Here is a 23,145-nt window from a genome sequence, read left to right as displayed (position 1 = left end):
AGAGAGAGCCTTTAAAATAAAGGGTGTGCGATAGAGATAATGAATTATTCTTATTATTTCTTAAAGGGACAGTTCAACCAACTATGTAAACTTCTGTCATCATGTTGTTCCAAAACTGTATTACTTTATTTTTCTCTTTGCAAAATACACAAAATATTAAGAAGAATGCTGGTAACCAAAAAGTTTTAGTGACCCTTGACTTTCATTGTTTGAAGAAAAAAAAAAAAAAAAAAAAAAAAAGAAGACTGAATTTTCATTTTTGGATGAACTACCCTTTAATAGCGATACATGCACTTACTGAGGGCAAGAATGCACTGATGACAATAACAGAGGAGAACAAACTTGCCTCAGTGAGATGACAAAGGTGGATGTCTGCCATATATGATATGATCTCTGTGTGCTGGGCAGCATCTGAGGTTCGACTGTAATCTCATAAAGGATGTTCACATGTGTTCGTATGCTGGAGGGCTCTTGTATCTGCTCCAGTCTGGCTCCTGAAGATGGAGCTCTGCTCCAGCAATGTGGGTGCAGGGCTCGGCCACCACCCCAATGCTCTCAGGACCTGATGATGATTGATCATGTTGTTTTCTTCATTACTTTAAACCCAATCAGTGCTTGCTGTAATTTGAGTAATGATAGCTCATTATTGCCAATTGCACATTTAAGGGCTTAATTTACCCTTCTCTGTTGCACCTTTGGGACATCTGCATACGGCGGACACCTTCGGGATAAGGGATCGATAATTCTCCATCTTCCTCTTTTTAACTAGAATTCCTCCCCGTTTAAGAATTCTTTTTGATATCTGCAGCTGGGACTGTATAAAAAGAAAAAAAGAACTGCATATTTTCATTTTGAGTTCTGTACAAATTTTAAAAAAAGTTAAGTATAGTTTGTGCAAAGACTGAAATGTCCATTTGATGGTTTGTGGTTCAGGAAAAACCACAAACTCTCAATCACAATAAATATACATTAGCCTACCTTTCAAACGTTTGGGCTAAGATTTTTTTTTATTTTATTTTTTTAGATAAATTAATACTTTTATTTAGCAAGGATGCATTTTGATCAAAAGTGACAGTTAAAACATTTATAATGTAAACAGTATATTTCAGTTAAATAATGTATGTCAAATAAATGCTGTTTTTCAGAAATTTCTATTTATCAAAAAATCCTGAAAAAAGTTCAGTTTCCACTAAAGTATGTACTGTTTTCAACATTGATAATAATGAGAAACATTAACATTTATTTATTTGAACACAAAAATAATAAATACACAACATTTTATAGTATTTTGTAAATCTGAAATGGTCAAAGGCAATTTCAGTTCGGATATTTTAATGAGCAATGTGTAATACACAACCTGTTAAACAATTACACTGATCAAACATGCAGATGTTCTGTGTTGTTAATTAATGATGAAAAGTAATTGGATTATGGAGTACATAACACTTTGTGCAAACACCTTGATGTATGTCAAATATCACAGCACATGACCTCCACCTTACATTCAATGGCAGACAAACTTTGGGAACAGCACATACTGTAAATCCACAAGCATTAACATTTACATCAGTTTCCTGGCAAGATATCGACTTGTTCACACATTCATGTATTTTTTTCAAGAGCTATTGAAAAAGTATTCATACAGGTAGATGATCTACATTTCAGCTCCTTCAATTCAAAGACTAACACAGTAAAGTCATTTAGCAAAAGCTTGGACCGTGCCTCCTGCAAGCTGGGGCTCAGATGCAGTAGAAAAGAGAGTGTCAGCGAGGTGGGAAAAGACGGGTCACACTTTACACACCAGAATCACAATCAACAGGAGATTTGGTAACAGAGGAACCCTTCATCCTCCAGGAATCTTTGTGAGATTGGATGACTCATCATGCTAGATCACTATTGCTGCCCTGATTTTGCTTTGAGATCTGAGTGTTTTGGCACACAAGCAGACTTTCAGGCGTAATAATCACAAAGAATGGGGGAAAAAAGGTGAAAACTCAATAGGGAAGCTTAATTATCTCCCTATCTATTTACATATAACTGCTGTTTAAGCTATGTAAAGAATTTCATATTGAATAAGCCTGTGGTGGAATAATAGTCTGTGGCAAAACAAACCATCCTTAAAAAAATATATATATTATAGTTCTTTAAAGAAATAGTTCACTCAAACATTAAAAATCATTTACTACTGTCATTCCAAACCAATATACGAAACAAAACATGAACATGAATCAATGTGCTGGTCACTTTTTTTCACTATAATGAAAGTGAATAAGGACTGGGCCTGTTACAGTATGCTACAAAATGCAAAAGTTGTATGGACCATTTTAATGATTGAAGCGGGTTGGGAATTGGATAAAGGTTAGTAAATAACATCAGAATTTTCATTTTTGGGCAAACTCCTTTAATGGATAGTACTGTTGATGCTGCACCACGATATAAACACACTCACCAAATTCTTAAAACGGGTACAGGTGTCTTAAACAAACAATGGTTTCTTTGAAAGTAGTCAAAACAACTGTGATCCTGTGGGGCGCTGATGTCCTAAATTGCAGCAGAAGAATGGAGCTTTCTATCCGTGCTTGGGTACCTATGATACCGTTCTCTGCACACAGTCATTGCTGCCCTTTTCATCTTCCTGCCTTCAGAGAATTCCTCTAGAAAATGTTGCCTCCTTTCTTCTGCTGAAAATTTCAGTTCATCAAAAGAGAGGTGAATCTAAGTCCTTATATTGCGGCCACGGCCATGTACAGTATCATTAAAGGCTAAAATGCGGAGGGCCTACAGATAGGGCATGTCCAAGGACATGCACAAACACACTCAAATACACACTCCCACATACACAAAGGGGCATTTGATGTTATCCTTTGTCAATGTTTGAAGCCAGATCCTTGTTATCAGAGTGCTGTTCTGGGCTCCATTTCTTGGCTTTTTGAGAGCAGGTCAGGGGCTTTCATGTGAGAGGCACACTCACAGCATCTCTGCAGACGCCAGCCGAGAAGGACCACAGCTTCAGTGCTGCTTATCTTCCCCAAACGCCCATGTTCACAGATAACATAAATATATAACCACTTGGTGACTATAGCAAGTGCACAAGAACAACACTGTATTTGTACTTGACAGGATGTTTTGACACATTCTGAAGATTAAAATTGGCAGATTAAATGTGTGTTTTATAAAATGGATTGAACTATGCAGACAGCTATATAAATACCTTTCTATTGAATAGAATTATGTCAGATAGTATCACATCCTTCACATTGTATAACCCACACTGCATTTATTTGACCAAAATACAGTAAAAAACAGTAAGATTATAAAATATCAAAATATGCAATTACAAAACAAAATAACTGTTTTCTCTTTTAAAATGTATTTTATTTCTGTAAAGGTACAGCTTAATTTTCAATTCCAATATGCTGATTAAATTTCTTAGTATTATCAGTGATAAAAAACATTGTTGTCATTCCACCTAATATTTCTCTTAAAAAATTAGTATCTTGCTTAAAAGCTGAAACAAGAAATTATTAAAATAAAAAATGTATTTCAAGCTCTTTTCTATTTAATAATTTTCCTTAATGTGTGCCTAATACTTAAATGCTTAATACTGAATTATTTAATACTAAACATTTTTTATGCCTTAGAAGACTTGGAATATAGGATAGCCATGCCATATGTGACCCTGGACCACAAAACCAATCATAAGTAGCACAGACATATTTGTAGCAATAGCCAAAAATAAATTATAGATTTTTCTTTTATGCCAAAAATCATTAGGATATTAAGTAAAGATCATGTACCATGAATATATTTTGTACATTTCCTACCGTAAATATAGGGCTGTGTGATATGGCGAAAAAAATTATGACGATAATATTTTTATATTAAGTAAAGATCATGTACCATAAGTATATTTTGTACATTTCCTACCGTAAATATAGGACTTTGCAATATGGTTAAAAAAATTATCACAATATTTTTTTTTCTATTAAGTAAAGATCATGTACAATGAATATATTTTGTACATTTCCTACCGTAAATATAGGGCTGTGCGATATGGCCAAAAAAATTATCACAATTTTTTCATATCAGTCAATATCGATAATTATCACGATAAATGTCAATTTTTTTTTTTTCAAGTTTAAAGTCAGATTTTTTTCCAAAGTGAAAGTAGTAGAAACTAGACCATTAATTTTCCTTAACAAAATAAATATCTAAATAGAAAAATGTGTTTCTTAGTTTCTGCATGTTCTAATGAGTGATATTGTTTCAAATCAAGAAACAGATTTGGGTTGCTTGATAATATTAACAGAAATATCAGTTAGAATTCTAGACATTTTATATTTCTAATATATCCTTTTGTGGTCTACAAAAGCAAATCAGTCATATGGGTTTGGTGAGTAAATCTTGACAATTTTCATTTTGGGCACTAAACCCTTAATCTAACATTACAAATCTAACAAAACTTCATCCAAACCGAATTTGAACTGTGATACTGGGGTAAAAGTTATCGAAAAGCACAAAATATCAGTGCATGACCAGCATGAGCTCACACATGCTTTAGTCAGTCATTTTTGAGCGTTATGCTCTTATTTAAACCTCCCTGCTCAAATTTCCCATTTCACAGGCCTTAGAAATCAACCAATTACAGACTATGTAAGCAGTCATGTTACCCTGCTCTGTACTGATGCAGCTATTTCCTGTTTCAGATTAGCCTTGTAAAGCTAGAAGAGCCATGGCTGGGGAGGGCCTGCAGTGACATAGCACTATAAAAGCACAGCGCTGGAATAAAGGGGAACTGAAATAACTCAAACATAAAAGTCTGCAATAAAACATATTTTTTATTTCCCTTTTTACACACAAGAAAACTTAAGCAAGGCTAATCTACGGTAAGAAGTTACAAGCCTGAAAATCTTTCCCCTGTGTTTGTACCATAAAATAATTGGTGTTTAGGCCTATTTCACACTAGGAATTTGAACCATATGTGCCTTCAACGAGTCCCCCGAGAAAGGCAAGAGAGGGAGAAAAGGGGGAGGACAAGAAAAAGCGGGAGGAAGGAAGAAAAAAAGAGAAAGTTTATGGGTTGGATTTTCTATTTGACTGTAATCACTTCTCTGGAGGCCCATTGGAGTCCCCAGGCCAAAGAAAACAGTTATGATTGGAAAGTGATACAGCATGCTCACATACTGATAGGATGGCTAGAATGTTCTTTTCCTAAGCTGTACTCTTCTTTTACATCTCCTTTAACTTTGTGCTCCAACTTCTCTGCCATGAGGGAGTAGATGCAGAGAGGAAAAGGAAAAGAAAGAGGGGAGTTGAGTAAAAAAGTCTGGTCTCTTAAACCCTTGAGCTGCCCCGGGCTGTTTTCTCTTGTTAATGACCACCTATCACCCCCTCACTCTTTCACAAAGATTTACAAGATAAGAAGGGCAAATTACCATGAAATGATTTGGGTTCCTCCGGAATGTCAGGTGGTATTAGTGTGAGGAACGTTCATCTATAATCTTTCAACCATTTTCTGACTACAATACAGAAACACAGAGTCGACTCCAGGGGAACTGATATAGGTAAGGAAGCGACCATGTTTTCCAGCCAAATACTATAGGCCGAGTATCAGAAATCTCCTACATGTGTGAGTCAGGGCAGAGGGAGCGAGACAGAGCAGTCCAAACACAATATGCTTTTTTGCTTATAAAAAACTATTCTGACTTGAAATATGAAACCAGATTTTCAGAAGTTCACCTCTTTTTTCCAGCCACATGAGGAACAGACTTTCGTTCAACCCTGAAATGATTCCATGTGCTTCTCTCATTGGCCCAACACAGCCATCTGCCAACCATGCCAGTCCTAGCTGTGCAACTTTTTTTTTAACCTTGGTTATTTCACAGTGTTACAGGTTGATGTTAGCTACTTCACATTTACACTACTGTTCAAAACAATCAAAAGTGACAGTAAAAACATTTATATTGTTACAAAAAAGGATGTTCTTTTGAAGTTGTATTCATAAAAACATCCTGCAAAATAGCCTATATCCTAAAAAAAACTAAGCACAAGAGTTTTAAAATGTGATTTTTTTAAGAACCAAATCAGCATATTAGAATGATTCATGAAGGATCATGTGACACTGAAGTAATGACTGCTGAAAATTCAGCTTTGCCATCACAAGAATACATTTAATTTATGTCTGTGATGAAAATGTACTAAGATAGAAAATAATTGTTTTAATTTGCAATAATATTTCAAAATATTGCTGTTTTACCTATATTTTTAACCTTGGGGAGCATAAGAGGCTTCTTTCATAAACACCAAACTTTTGAACAATAATGTATGCATTTGGCAGATGCTTTTATTCCAAGCGTTCAATGTACATATGTTATCAGCTGCATTAGAGTTGTACACAACTTATAAATAAATTGAGAATTCCAATTCATTTTTTTAATTGATTTGAGGTTGCAAACAGGATGCAGAATTGCAATTTGAATTTGAATACAATGAAGCACAGTTAAAAGTAAAAAATAAATTTCATCAAAAGAAATACAAAAATAAGTTTTATAGTGTCCAACTAGAAAACTAAACCCTGTCATGCAGGCCCTGGGAATCGAACCCATGACTTAGGTGTTGCAAGTGACATGGCTCTATTGATTGAACATGAGGAACGCTCAACATGCTTTCACAACCTAAGCATGTATTTCTTCACTGCTGATTATATTTAATTTTCTCAAAATTATTTCTCCTCACAGTCCACAAACAGCAAATTGCGCTTAAAAGAACTCAAACACATGAATTATTTACTCTCGCAGCAGTTCGGTTCAGCACGGTTCCAGACTACGAAAGCAGGTCACCACAAGGTAATTGGAGTTAACAGATGCTTCAATTCCCACAGATTCCCTCACGCTGAAATCATTAATACACAATTGCAACCAGAAGGACAGCATTCTCTAAGTATAGATTCATTACGGTGAGAACGAGGGATGAAATTATATTCACACGCTCCTCCCCTTCCCAAACCCTCCAAAAGGGGTCTACGCTATAAATACATGGATGCACAAGCAAATGCAGTGTAACAAAGTGTAATGGCGATAATCAAAGGGGCCTTCTGAACATCCCATCGCCCGCAGTACAGGACCTCACAAAGTCCTGTACATTTGGATCCTAGTTCTTCTAGGTGTATGAAAGCACGCTTGACAGACTTGAACTGACAGAACCTACCTAACAGCTTGTATAAAGGCCAACCGTGTGTTGGCAGTCTGCCGCTAAGTGAGTACCATCTAACGTACTCGATGCCTCATATCTCTCACTGCCTGCTCTGTGCCATCACTGTGAGTAAACATACAGTAATGGTGATATTAGCCTGCGTGCCTGCTGATGTACAGTAGTTCAGGCACAGACGGATAGCAACAATTACAGGCCCACATGCTACGTTTAAGCTCAACTTAAAGCGCTAAGATGGGAGAGCGGTGAGAAAAAGGACCGGTATGGGCTTTTTCATACATGTAAGGCATAAATTATGTCCAATGGTGCGAGCGCAATGCCACTGTTGAACAGCCAGTCAATGGAGAGGGCAGGGAGAGGCAATGGAGCGCGGTAATGTGTAATCTTACTACTCAATGGGCTGTGCCCAGCAACGGGGCTCCGAATGCTGGAAGTGTCAGAGAGATAAATAGCAGAGTGTCCCACTCGAAAAACATGATTAATACCCCAGCTAGTGACGCTGCAGAAGATGAAGTGGGAGCAGCTGGCTCAAGCAGCGCAGGCACGCAGGGAGAGGTGGGGGAGAGAGACGGGAGCGAGCGCAGCGGAGCAGAGAGGGCAAAGAGGAGGACACACCGGCAGCCAGAGGGAGGGAGGCGAGGCAAGGGCACGCCAGGCCGCAGAGTGAGGAGAGACCCCCTCATAGCCCCGGCAGAGACACCAGAACCGTCCTATCCGCCGCCAATCTCCATTCATTATACAGCTATAGAGCAGCAGCTATAAAGGAATATTTCGGGGCCGAACACCAATTCTGTCATCATTTACTCACCCTCAATCATTTCCAAACCTGTATAACTGACTTTCTTCTGCGGAGAACTGAGTAAGATGTTTTGAAGAATGTTTCAGTTGTTGCTGTCCACACATTGAAAGTCAATGCGGAGCAAAAGAACCTCAATGGCATTCATTGTACATAGTCAAACAAGTTTGGAATGACATGCGGGGGAAAATGGGTAAACCATCCATTTAATTCAAGACCATTTATAAACACTTTTAAACTTCTATGCCACAGCCGTAGGGGTCATTCACACAAAAATGCGAGAACAGTGGAATGAAAAGATATGCAAGGTCTAGCAGACAATTTTTTTTAAGTTGAACTTTTATCTTTTTTGTTTTGAATGATGTGTCGTGCCAGATGCAGCTAAAGATGCAAGATGCGAATGCAACAGTAAAACACGTCCATCTAACACGTTTTCAAAGAAAACAATGAAAAAGCAGCAAAGTGAATGAAACACATTTTTGAAAAGTTTTATTTCTATTAACTTGAAAGCCACATTTTTAGAATGGTGTGTCATACACAGATACTTCCAAAAACCTGAGCACAAAAGTAAAACCCATCAGTCTAGCATATGGTAATAATAGAAACGCAGCGCAGTGGGGAAAAAAAAACAATGCAATGGATATATAGCCTATATAAAGGATCTCTATTAATTTGAGTGCCACATTTTTATAAAGGTCTGTCATGCATAAGACACTGCAAAAGACGTGAATGCAACAGTAAAACATCTCTGTCTAGTGCATTTTTCCAAAAATAATTAAAAAACTGTGTAGTGAAATACAAGGAAAAATGCTACAAACATATTGTTTTTTAAAAGTAGAATATCTTTTAACTTAAATGCCATGATTTTAGAAAGGTGTGTCGTGCATAAGATGCCTCAAACAAGGGGAGCAAGGGAGTGCATGATTATATCAGAAAACAATGAAAAACAGCACAGTGGAATGCAAAAAAAGCAAGATCTAGAAAAGCTTTGCTTTTTAATATGTTCAACAACTTTTAACTTGAGTGCCACATTTTTAGAAAGACATGCAAAAAAAAAAAGCAAGCAAGCGCTAGAGTCAAAAGTTTGTCTAGTGAATGTTTAAATAAAAAAATACGGGAAAAGCAACAAAATTCAATTCAAAAACATGTTCTGTGTGTACAGCTAATATTGCAGGAGAGTAAATTACAGAACACAAGAATATGCTTTTACATGCAGACCGTTATGTTACCTCAACATTTGAGTGACATAAAAACACACAGAGTGATTTAATGTGCCATACCCCTGAGCCTGATGTGGACTCTCTCAGATAAACAAGTTGAGTTCCCAGGTCTGTCCTGTTGTAAGTAAACATGTCGAGGGGCGGGCCACTTTTTCATGGTTCAGGGACCCCCACCCTCCACGCAGACAATTAACTTTTGCGGTGTAATGAGATGATTGATAAGCTGGAAGTTTGCGCTTTAAGAAGATATTAATCATTCCCTCTGGTAATTTTAATCATGCGTTCCATCAACCCCAGATGCTGAGGATCACCTTCCTGGCAAACAAAGGGCGGCCGCAGCGCTTGTGCAGTCATTTTGTTCTAGTTTAACTTTATTTTGCGCTGGTTTGTTCCTCCCATCTGTTCGCGCCAGCCTAGGCAGCCCACGTTGCACGTTGATAAGCCGAGGAAGCAGCATGTGGGAGTGCGCTTGCGAGTGTGTGTGTGTAAACTTTAGAAAAAAAAAACAGGCGGCTTTGAAATGGTAAACTGAATCCTCTAGGTTCGTGACTATCTGTTGTGCCGACACCAGCCCACCGTATAAGCACAAACATGCATACACACAAACAGTGATGTTACCACATGGTGTGGGCAATATGTCTCAGAAAAGCACAATTTGGCATTTGAACTGCTCTTTAGAATATGGAGCATGTAGTTCCACTGCAGGGTAGAGTTGGACAGGGGAAGCCTGCATCCTTGACATCTGAGAGAGAAAAACAGTCTCTGATTTGTTCATGTTCGCTGCCTTCGTTAAGTGTCAATGTTAGATCAACTGACCTAAGGGAACACTGCATTTTGGAGTGAATTCCAAAAGCAGAGTAGCTGCGAACTGCTTTAATAGCATAATATGGACAGAAATAGCCATAAGGATATTTACTTTAGCCTTGAATCGTACAGTCCAACTGCATACAAATTACATTTACGCTAAAACCTCCATTCAGTTCAAATGAAAATATCTTAGTTAAAGCACTCAGAATGATGCAAATAATTCAGTAATACAGTATAATGTCTACAGGGGAAAAAATAACACTGAGTTAATTGTTGTAATGTAACGCCGTCATGTTAAGGAACCGTCAATCTAGATTCTAGAAGACTAGTTTACTTGAACAGCCAGACACAGAGAGCGATCACTCGAAATCAAATTAACATGAACAACATCAGCTGCAGAGAAATCATATCGAAGACTACTTCAAATGTCCTACAGCTAATTATTCTTACAAAAAAAAAAACAACAACTTGATTTTAGGCCCTAATCACATACACCCCCCTAAGTGCTTTGTACACTTGCACCCTAAAGTTGTGTTTTGACAAGTGTCAAGCAGACCTGCTTAATCAGGTGCAAAATTACTAGCAACAAAATGACAGACATTTCCTCATCGTGTTTAAAGTTTTTTTTTTCAAAGTTACTGAAAAGGTCTCTGGGAACAAGAACAGATCCAAATTACTAGTCTGCACGCAGGGGCCTTCATTTGATAGGGCCATCCCTGGAGGGGATGATAGGATACATACCGAAAAAGCAGTGGGACTGCATTGCCTTTTACCACCATTAATTGCAACCAGTATATAAAAAAAGCAATTTAATTTTACACGAGGCCTGGCCTCATCTGTTATCAGTCCTGCACTTGCGCAGAGTACAGAGAGGTAATAGAGGTTTTCAGGGGCTATTCCCTGCATATTATCTAATAATGATGAATGAACAGCCCTGGAAGTGACAGCTGTTTGGATGCTTTGTTTGCAGTGAAGCATCTATTTGTAACTTTCCTCAGAAAATGTCCATTTGACTTTGAGAACAAGGTGCTAAACTGCAGTAGCTTCACTTGGAAAGGTTGTTAAAAGGGTCAATGAAATGTACTGTCAAGAGAATCTATGATAAACAAAAGAAAAACTGGTTGGTTAAAAAAAAATGCTCACCAAGGCTGCCTTTATTATTTAAAAAAATAAATAAAAATAAAGCAGAAAACAATATTTTAAAATTCTAAGTTCTATTTTAATTTATTTCAAAATGTAATTTATTACTGTCATGGCAAAGTTAAATTACCAGCAGCCATTCCAGATACTTTCTGATATTTCATAAAGCATATGCTGATTTGGTGCTCAACAAACATTATTAAATCAAAAATATGTCAAAAGAGGTCTAGCGGTCTTACGAAGTCAAAAAATTATATAAAAAATTATAAAAAGAAAGTTTACAAATATATATATTTTCAAGGTAAAAACAAACAAAGAAAACATAAATAGCATGAATTATCCATTCATAAATACCTAAAATACGACTTCAAAAAAAAAAAAGAACTATTTCTTAAAAATTTAAATTTCAAACTTGACCTAATTTTGTCAAAAAATTTTCTGTTATTTTAAGATACTTATTGAACTCACTCAAGAGGGTCTGCGGACGTCTTCTTTTTTGTTTTTCTTTTTCTGTATGTTGATTGAACAACAAAACTTTGATTTGGTGGAAACCTTTTTTAAATATTAATAAGCAGTTTGTTTTAGCATATTTTACCAAGAATTTCTTTTTACATAAAACAGATAAAAGATTATGCCTAACTACTCAATAACAAACAAAAAGCATCATGTTACTGAACCAAAAATCAGTTTTAATCAATATTCAATAATACAGAATAAGTAACATAATAAATTTTACATGTGACATAATAACGACAAGAGCCTGAAAATAGCATAAACGTAACTCATGAGTCCATCTACCCAAATTCCTCATTTATGTTTGTTTGAACAGTCCAGGTGCACGCTGTCATGTGGAGCATAAGAGCCGTGACTGTAAAACCCCTATAATCCCTCCTGAGCAATCCTAGACAAAAGATGGTGAAATATTTCACTCTGTCGCTCATGAATCTCTGTCAAGATTCGACTTCATGGGCGATCAAAGCCTAGCGCATAAGGGATCAGGCTGTTAAGATAATCAAGGATGATGACGTGTAGGAGGTCAAGAAGAACGTATTGAACTGCAGAGGTCACGTTATCTCATGGCCGCCTATGACTGTGCCAGGTGTTCGGATGGGGGGTGGGCGGCAGAAAGCCATTTCAAAATGATAGTTATGGCATCATCTTAAACTACCAGTGATCCCCTAAGTTATGCATGTATGCTTACACACTGGAGAATGACTGCGCTTCTACAGCCCACCGTCATATTCACAGGCTTGTTTTTCTTTGGCACTGAATGCAAAGTCGAAGGAGTGCAATTTCAGCGGCGTTGACAGGGCTTTTAAAACATGCCTCTGTTGAAGTGTGGTTTAAGAGAAAACAATAAGCCCCCTCAACGGCCCTCATTATCTGTGACTGCCTCTGCTATGGCCAACATGCTCTGACACACTACTAAAAGACAATTAATCCTAATAATCACACCACCACAGCATCATTCCTCATTCTGGCAGGCCTCTTTCCTCCGTAGGGTTGACTGGGGAGGTGTTGAACCTTGGATCGGTGGCACACAGATGAACCCACCGCAGATGCTGTGAGAACAAGCTGGCTGGATGAAAAATTTCAAACAAATCTGTGTCATCATGAATGCCTTTGTTCTGCTGAATCATTCATGGCTGTGAACAGACTCAACAGTGAATCAGTATCCTTAGCTGTAATGACACGTGTTTGTAAAGTGCAATCAATCTGGTTTATTCAATTTAAAAAGGTCTATTCGTTATTTTGACTTTGAGGTGATAGGCCGAAGTCACTTAGTACTGGTGATGTGCCCAAATGGGTAAAAGCAGGTAAAGCTACCCTGCGCATATTTAAAAACTCACAGTTTCTCTTTCGGTGTCATGGTGGTGTACAAAACGATCAAACACCATGTATTTTAGTTAAATATTAATAATATTGTAATTATTTTGTGTTGTGCATGCATTCACACATACAGTGTGTGTGTATATATTAGGGGTTGCACTGAAATTGAATGGGAGAATCAGGGATCGACATTAACGCTTATCCGCTTGTCCGGGACAAGTGGATTTTGTGAAGGGGCAAGTGAAAGAGAATTTTACTTGCCCGACCGGACAAGTAACCTGATTAAAATTTTAATAACAAACAATAACTAGGGCAAGTAAGTTACCTGAAAATAAATCACTGCTTGTTTTATTTGTTTATTATGTGTAGTTGTAATGTGTATCTTTGTCATTCTTTTATCTTTGTTATTAAAAAATAAGAACCAAAGATTTTTTATCTTCACCCTCTTCAGCCTAAATATCTGCCATTCTTTTTTTTTGTTACCTTGAAAGGCTTTGCCTTTATAATAGGGAAATTAGTTTGGCGCTAATGCTCAGACAACTTGCAAAACAGTAAAACCAACATGACAAAGAATCGTTATAAAATCGTGAATCGAGATATCTCTAAAAGAAAAAATCGTCATATGATATTTTTTCCATATCGCCCACCCCTATAACTGACTTACATTTTGGACACATTATTGATCGTTTTTGCTCAATTCCACAGCAGAACAGTTGTGCATCTCCGAGCAACACACAGCAGTCTTTCGTTACTGAATGATTCAGCATTTTTGAATGAGTCAATGATTCAGTGAGGCATTCATAAAGACAGTCACTTGCTTCATTTATGGAATGAATCAGCCGTTTGAACAAATCGGTTGAATCATTGATTCACTCATTAAGACCTACTTGTGTTTTAATTTCATATTTAAAAGTATCATTGGATTTTTCCAACATTTCAAATATTTTCCTTCATAAAGTTAAAAAGAGTAACAGCAATCAATTTAAGGCAAATATCACAAATATGCTGAATAAAGTAATACCTGATCAAGCACTGATCAGACTATATTGCTTCAGAATTAATTAAATTTGCGCCAAAAAAAAGAAATTCCCCCGGACAAGTAACTATTTTACTCGGACAAGTGAATGACTGATTTACTTGTCCGAAGGACAAGCACGTCAAAGCTTCATGTCGAGCCCTGAGAATGCACATTTTAAACTGCTTATCGTACAGGTAAGTTAATTGTCGTTCTAATCTAATGCGCTGTTGCACTGTAACACACACACATAGGCTACAGACAGTAGCTTGTAAATCATGTGCATATTGCAGCATTGCGCGCACAGAATCATTCAGCACGGAAATGTATTGTCAACACTGTTCTGTGATTTCAGAATAAAATAGCTTAGAAACTGAAAAGTTCCAGCATTAAATTCTTAATAAGTAAATCCCACAACTTCACTACTAATAGAGAGATGCTGGCAGGTAGAATTAGTTCACACATGCAATCGCTCTCACTAATGCATTCATACAAATGTAATCTTTACTGTGCTACTTTATATTTGATCTAAAATGAGCAGAAATCTGTGAAAAATATTACAACCCAAAGACAAAAGAACTGATAAAATGAGCTGTTATAGGAGCAATAGCCACGTGGGCAGTGCCCTGTCGCCACAGCTGTGCACAAGGTGTTTGAGTCTCAGCTCCGGGTTCAGGCTTATTAACAACATCTGAGGGGAAGTTGTGGCCTAGTGGTTAGAGAGTTTAACTCCTAACCCTAAGGTTATGGGATAGAGTCTCGGTACGGCAATACCACGACTGAGTTGCCCTTGAGTACCCCCAACTGCTCCACGGGCGCCGCAGCATAAATGGCTGCCCACTGCTCCGGGTGTGTGTCCATGGTGTGTGTGTTCACTGCTGTGTGTGTGCACTTGGATGGGTTAAATGCAGAACACGAATTCTGAGTATGGGTCACCATACTTGGCTGTATGTCACGTCACTCACTCACATCATCTGCTCTGACTAGTCGACGTTGACTTAAAGATAACAAAACCCCCAAAACCCATATTACGTCCACAAAACACCTATGTGTGTGTGTGTGTGTGTGTGTGTGTGTGTGTCATTCAAGATTTTTGGTTGAAGTATTCCTTTAATTTTTTGTCTTCACTAGTTTATTTAAATTGTCCTGTGGTGTGACAAATTCATTTTTATTAATAAATTAATTATTTTTATTCCATCCAGTTTTTTTTTTTTTTAAATAACATGCATACATAATTTAATTCTGTCTATCTACATCTCTATCTTTCTATCTATCTGTCTACCCATATATCTAATCATCTATAAACCAAATGATTAGCAAAACACCCTTTTTAAAAATGGCATTCGGTACCACATCATAGGACTTGTCAGCTTCCCCAAAGTAACTCATGTTAACTACCCAATTTCTTGCAGAATTTACTACAGCTAAATCAAGTTTATTTCTTATGGGACTAGTGGCCATCATTCATTTGTATCACTCAGAGTTTCTAAAACACCCAAAACAAATGCGTATATATATTAATTTGTATAGGTAAACAGCATGTGTTGGTCCAGTTTTAAGAACTGCGCTACAGCATCTCAGATAATTAAAAACTTATTTTAAAACAAGTTTATTTTAATACATCACTGCAGGGATTATTGCATCTGAGTTATTGTCTATGGAACGGCACAACAGCTTGTGGCTGAGTACAGCTCTTACTGTTTAAGGAGCATTGTGTGTTAGCAGGGGACTGGCATTGTGAGTTGTAACAATCAAGCAGATGCTGGGGGCTTCGAAAACTGAAAAAACAAAAATCATCATCATAGTGTAGCAATTATGTGTGAGCAGCGCTGAAACATAGTCTCAGTCTCTGTCTCTCTCAGCAACCCACACAACAAGCTCATTAAGGCCTGCTCACATAGTCAGTCTTATTTAGGCTTGAAAAATTAATGTACTTGCACCTGGAATCACACAGCCATTCATTCTGCCTCAGCGGCCCGCATGCCCCATCTAGGCACTCTCGGCTTTAAAACAGAGGGCGATATATAGTCACCTCTGTTTAGTTTTTAAGCAACAAGCATCTCGTTCTGCCTCTCCCTCTCTCTCCCTCTTTTTTTCCTGAAGAGTTACAGCAGGAGCTAGCATATTAATCACACTCACAGTCGCTAATGCTAACAATCAGTCAATGTGCTTGGCCAGGCTCTCCATCTCCTGTGACAGCGAGTTTTGTCCTGAGGCCTACTGATTCGTCCTGCCATAGTTGCCTGTAGGACAAAATACACAAGCGCAGTCTTTTTCCCCTCTTCTCAACGTCAGTACTCTATGGATCTAAGCGCAGACTGACATTTTATTCGAATATCGGTCGCCTTAGCTTAAAGACTAAACTGTCAATGGGGCTGTGCTGGGAATTTTACTGATAATAGCACGCAGGGGAAAAACATGTTATCATTTGTTCCTTTAAATACGCATTTTGGATAATCTTCGCTCATGTCTTGTGCCTTTTTATGAAATTTGTTTTGCTCCGAGGAAGCCTCTTCAATGCGTCTTTATAGTTTAGGCACAGCTCAACACATCAAATATTCAACTATTGTCTTTAAACAATATATTTCCAGACCCGAACAGCTGTCTGGTTACAGAGGAAGAAAAGCACATGCTGAGATATTCCTAGACTGCCATCCAAGTGTCTCGTACGAGGCAGGACTGGCATGTTTGCATTCGCACAGGAAGAACGCGGCTCTTTTCTGACAGCTTCAAGCTGACAACTGTAACAGTGACACAAATCATATGAAATCAGTGCCTGGCTCTTTCCTCTCACAGAGAGAAAGAGAGAGACTAACAGAGGGAGGGAGCTGTGGATGCGGTACAGCCATGGACAACAGCCTGTGGCGAGCACTGTAATGGATGGAAGCATGTATGTGTGCATATTTGGCACAGATTTTTTCTCTCTCTCCCTCCTTCCCTCGCTTAAATCTGGGTGCTAATTATTGGGCTTCACATAGCGTAAAATGTACAGCTGTGGTGACTGTCAGTGCTCCATGGGCTGTTAAGTTTATGTGCATTTTGACAGTGGGTGGGTTTACCCCCCACCCACAACCTCCACCGCCACTGCCTCCCTTTCCCTCTCCATCACTCAGTGTAGAAAAACTACAGAATTTCCCCAGCATGCCAACCTCAATCAGCCTGCTTTTTTTCTTTTTCTCCCTTCTCTCTTCTGTGAGTATATCACAGTTGCATATAAACCAGAGGACAGCTCAGGCAGGAGCAATATGGAAAGTGAGAGAACTTGCCTGAAGGGAAAAGAGAGGAGCTCAGAGATAACAGCGATCAATTACAACTTTTTTACAACATATCTGGCTGTGCAGAACAGCTCCAGTAGGGAAAAAAAGAAAGACATCTAGGGTTATGATAACCCAGAATGGAAACTGTCACAGCGCACCGTCAATCTGAATTTGTAGAACTTTTGAGCCAAGCACTAGATTCACCGATGACAGATGTATGCTAAAATAAATGATCATATAGCATAGAAAAATTCTATAAGATTTGAGCCAGATTGCTCACTCTGGGGGATAAACTTCATAGAGCAGCTTGACATTGATTTTGATTACTTTATTTCTGAGGTGTTCCAGATGTTCTGATTTGTGATTGGGTAATCTTGCTAGGGGAAAACTGGAGGTAAGTTCCAAAAGAGGCCTGAATGTTTGCATTTGGAACCAATTATGAAGCCACCTAAGCCTAAATATCAGCTTTCAGTATTCACATAACATCATTATACACTTAACACCTTTATATTATTATTTAGAGGGGCCTGGAATACCAGTGGGTTACAAATGACTAATGTTTTCTGTAGATGGCAAATAAAAGTGTCATGATATAATTTCCTGTCCAGGAAAGGTGGAATATTGATGCATTTGCTTTCTACAGTCTTTTTTATGAAAACGCATTTCTGTTCCAGCCATATATATGATTCCTAATTGTACTTGCAAATCCTTATTCCATAATTATTGCATGATGCATTTCAAATAAAAGCATAAAAATTATAAAACATTAAACAATTTTTAAACTGTTTTAGATGGAATTCCACGCCATAGGGCATACCATTTCCAACATCCCATATTCCAAGTCAGCCCAACAAATCTTTGTTGCAGAATGAAAAAAAATAAAAGAAAAAAGTATGAAGCCCTGCACATGACATGCAGAAAAAAAATAGATATCACAGTTTATTAAATTGTAGCCACATTCTATCCATTCATCACCTCATTTTAGTTATACTTTGGCCAAGATGTTATAATTTGTTCCCTTGTTTTAATTTTGTCAAATTTCATTTATATTAGTTTTATTGTTAGTTAGTTAGTTAGTTAGTTAAATAGTTAGTTAGTTAGCTAGTTAGTTAGTTAGTTAGGTTTTAAGGTTATTTAAGCACTTAAGCGTAAACCAAATTGAGAAATACTGTAATATTAACTGAAAAAAAGAACATTTAAAATCTTAAACCTAAATTGTATTTTATTTTACTGCATTTTAAAAATGGTTTTGAAATGTTACTAATTTTTGAATGGTTTAAGCTTTAATTAATAATTATGATAAGCCTGCACTCAAAAAAAAAAAAAAAAATGCAATATTTAAGCAATTTAATTAATACATAGTAAAATTCCAGCAATTGTATACTCAATCAATTATACAATCAAAATACTTATGGATTACTAAATTTAATTTGATGGAATTTTACTATTAAATTGGGTAAATCTTAAAAAAAAAAGCCTTAATTTTTTATTTATATAATTATTTGTATTTTTTTTTGTGAGAAATTCTACTCAGCAGACCTAAACAACATGCAGTTAAATCGCATTTACCAGAGACTTTGACACAAGAAGCGTCCATCTTCTCATTTTGTGGAGTATCACAGTTGTCTTAACTTCAACTAACGTTTTTTGAACAGGGTAAGGAGGCATGTTAGCAGTTACTGCAATTGTGGTTGGCACAATGACAAACATCACACAGGCCACAGAAAATGGCTTGAGGGCAGCATGCGGTCTGCGTGCCGCCTATTGAACTATGCTGCTCTGAAAGATCATGTTCGAGAGTTGTAAATAACATCCTAGGTCCTAGACTAGACTGAAGCAAATGTATATACACTGTGTACATTCCCCCTCTGTGTGCACGAGCACAAAGTGTGCAATTCATACTAGAGTGATGCTATTGATCATGCAGAGTCAGAGTGCAAAAAACTGAGAATGTAGCTTTAGCATGCACATGCTTTAAAGACACTTGGGTGATTTCATAGCCCCAGGGAACCCGAGAAACACTAGCACTGAAATGCTCTTTGACCATGAAATGGCCTGAGCTGGTAATAGTGGTTAATGGGTACGTGAAGCAGCGGTGCAGCGGAACAGCAGAGCTCAGCAATGGGCAGGAGGTAGACTGACTCAGGGGATTCTGGCTGTTAGCAGGGTTCCTGTACAATGCAGGGGACTGTGAGGTTAGCCCAGTGATGATAGCATTCTCCTTGACGTACTAAATGGCAGCCTACTGCCATGTAGGGGCATCGGTGGGTTAAGACAGAGGTTTTGACTTGGTCAGAGTAATTACAGCTGCATGAAAGGGATGAGACTGGAACACCCACTGTTATCCCTCAAGTAGATAAAAATCATTATAATGGCATCTGGTTATGTGTGTGTGGCAGAGGCGTATGAATGAATGGGCCTCTTTTAGAAGGCCAATGGATTTATGTAAAACATAATGCAAAGTGACACTGCAAACACTCCAGCATCATTATACATGTATAATATATAATTAGTATTATATTTTACATATGCATATATGCACACATATATAAACTGCATAATACAGTGCCAATGTAGAAATATGAACAAGAAATATGTGTGTCCTAACAGACTGGAATTTCTCTTTAGCTCAAGATCACAAATGCACAAAATGTGTGGTACATCATACAGACTTCTTGTTGCTAATGGTAGATCTGCGCTGGTCTTTCACACAGGCTACCTGCCTAGATAAAAAATGAGGGGGTGTAATTTAAAATGGCCAAATCACAGTGGGCCGCTCAATCATATGTATCGATTACCTGACCTTTGAGGTCACTGATAGGGTAAACATGCTTTTGATCAGGTGACTTAAATTGGCAACCGCTGGGCCAGAGAGATGACCAAAAGAATCGTTCCCTGTGTGGTTTCATTAGTAAAAGCCTTTCATGAACCATAAATCATCCTCATTTAAAAAGATTGTGCACGCTATATTTCTTAAATGTAAACAGGTAACTAATACATATTATACTACAGAATATATACATATTTACCTAAGATGGCTTATTTACTTCAATTTATTGCAGTGAAAAAAAGAAGCTTTTATTTAGAATGGAGTACAGAATTTGTTGGTGTAGTAAATTTGACATTATATATTTATTTAAAAAAAATCATGAAAAAAATCTCATTCTATCTACAGCTGATGTTACACTAATTACAGTTTAAAAATAAATCTGAAATGCCTCTGAGTGACACATTGCCCTCATCTTTTGAATGTCTCATCATCCTGTCCTCCAGCTAAATTCTGCAAAGGGCAAAATTGAAAACATTTGTTCCGTCACATGACAAGGGGCAGTGTCAGAGGCCAAGGGTGGCCAAAAGAGGCCGTTTTTGATAACCATCTCACCATATTGCCAGTGACAATGCAGAGGTATCACAAGTCCTCCATTTACTGATGTCTCCATCTAAAGGTCATTACAGTGATGGGGAATGAAACATGACTAGACAATGGGGTGACTTTTCACCTCTGACCTAAGGCTGGGTCTGTCAGGATAATGTCTGTGTTTTGGCCAAGCTAAGAATTTCATGTTAAGATACACTTTTAATATCAGTCTACATTATACAAACTTTAAAAATTTAAAAAGTAATTATTTCTTATTCTTGTGTAGGGTCAAAAATAATTTACAGATTTCATGCCATACATCCTCACAAAAGTTTATCTTTAGAGTGTCCTGTTAAATCTCTAATGATTTATGGACAGTGACCACAGAAAATACGACTTAAAAGAAGACTTCTTTTAGACATTTCCTGAAAGAGCAATGTGTTGACAACAAATAACCATTGTCTAAAATACCTTTGCAGGGTTTCTCAAAACACTGACTGCTTAGTTATGCTCATCTGACTGGCATGGTGCTGTGATGCCTGCTAGTAAATCTTAAAAACATTGTCAGTTGCTGGTGAGAATGGTCACTTTAATGTACGTCCCCCTGCATTTAAAACCGAAAGGGAAATACCACATAAAGGCACAACAGGTTTCCCCAAGCGCTTCATAAAAGTAAATTCCCACGACTGAAAATACAAGAGCTGATGCCACATCTTTTCATTCAGTGCAGGAAATGAGGCAAAATCCTGCCCGAGTCAAACACTCTCCATTGTGTGCGCTGTTATGTATACGGCTACTGCGGTAGCTGAAGGTATCCTCTTTCCCGGACTGCCTGAGTCCCCTGAAGAACTGTTGTCAAATGTCTCAGACACACCCTATTAACTCTGTTTGTCCCAAAACAGCAGAAAGGATGGAAGTGGATGGACCAGGATGTTCACTTCCTCAGAGCCTGAAGTGCAACTTTACACACTCGGCTGCCGTATAGCAGTTCAAGTCCTTCTTATCTGAGCCTCTGATCCATGTGAGTTGATGGTATAATGCGTCCTTCATGCATGACAGTTACCTCCTTGCCCTTTCCTGACCTCAGGTCTCCAATCCTGAAGACAATTCAGTTTAGGTTACACACAATGGAGCCTAGCCATATCAGTTTACCGCCATCCCCTGCTGGGACATGGGCTACGGGGGCAGGGAGATCACCACAGCACTGGATGTAATCTAAATCGAATAGTTTATACAAGCGACATATCATTATGATCTCACTAAGAGGTAATGCCAAAAAACTCTCTAAACCTGAAAGAATCTGATGACTACAAGCATAATACGATCAGCTTTGGGTTACAAAAGCCATTACGATGAATAATAACAAATTAGCAACAATAACACTAACTCGCAAGTCCTCGCAAGTGATCGGCTGAGCACAAAGCTGCGACGCAGCTCTCACCGTACCTCCCGCCAGTCTGAAGTTTGCACATATTCAGATGGATTATGTTTTCTGGCAGTTAATTTCTTTCTTTGAAGCACTTAAACAGGAGGTCAGCCTGGATCTCCATATCAAAGGCGTACGAATTAAGCCATTTTCCCCTCTACTCTTATTTTAAGGGAATACAGAGAAAAGTAGCCTGCAGTGATATGCTATTGTCAGCTTCTACAGAGGCTCTCTTTAAAGCAAGGGTAACATTGCGAGGGAGAGAACCAGCAGCATTCTAGTGAAGCGGAGAATGAGATCACTAAGCTTTTTCAGCGGGGTCAATGGGAAGGCGAAGGACTGTCACGTTTAAAATTCAGCCCTTTACCTCACACACTGGGCCCGACACAAAACCTGCATGCCTTTATGTAAAGAGAGGCCGTCTTTAAGCCAATATGTTAGCTTTAATGAATGCACTGATCTCGGGTGAGAGAGAGAGTATGTTTGTGTATGTGTGTGTTTTTGGGAGCTTGTGCGCATGGGCTTGTGTCTTTTGCGCCAGTCAAGCAGGGACAGGGTCAAAATCACAGAGGGAGTAATCCTATGTGTCAACATGAGGACTGTTAGCTCCCACCATCACAACCTGCAGCTAAATTTACAGTGAAGAGAAGCCTGGCATAGCGGCAGGCTTTGATGGGCTTAATCTATGCACCACTGAAGTATGAGACTGCACACTAATGCCTGCGCTCAGCAGTGAAACTCGTGTGAGCCAACAATGTCCTACACTGTCTTACTGCATCTATACATGGTGTGCCTGTCCCTGCAGGTGAATACGACCAAACATGGGGTACGACTGAATGCTAATAGTACTCGACGTTATATTTATTGAAATAAAGACGGTTGTGTGGCACAGTGGGTAAAGCTCTAGGCTCAAACCCCAGCAAGGGTGTCCTTAAACTTGAGTGTGGCACTACTAAAGTCAAGGTCATAGGTTTAATTTTCAGGAAACACACACAATGAAAAAAAAATAAAGTATAATTTAGTCTGTGTTGCCAGTCACTGAAAGTAAATGGCTAAGCAACAGAAAGGAATGGAAAAAGGTGAAAAA

At 38.1% G+C, this 23,145-nt stretch overlaps 1 long non-coding RNA gene across 1 annotated transcript in view; it reads right to left on the bottom strand.

Moving 5' to 3' along the window:
* Positions 1-251: 251 nt before the first annotated feature.
* Positions 252-23,145, bottom strand: part of LOC122140425 — a 32,605-nt gene continuing 9,711 nt past the window's right edge. The window contains exons 2-3 of the long non-coding RNA XR_006157097.1: positions 679-814; positions 252-562 (exon numbers count right to left, since the gene is read on the bottom strand). This is a non-coding gene — a long non-coding RNA (uncharacterized LOC122140425). The remainder of the gene's footprint in view (positions 563-678; positions 815-23,145) is intronic.

The sequence above is a fragment of the Cyprinus carpio genome, chromosome B18 (genome assembly GCF_018340385.1).
Source record: "Cyprinus carpio isolate SPL01 chromosome B18, ASM1834038v1, whole genome shotgun sequence".
In the NCBI taxonomy this organism is placed as follows: Eukaryota; Metazoa; Chordata; class Actinopteri; order Cypriniformes; family Cyprinidae; genus Cyprinus; species Cyprinus carpio.
The sequence above is the reverse complement of the archived record's forward strand: the minus strand, read 5'-3'. Positions and strand labels throughout refer to the sequence as shown.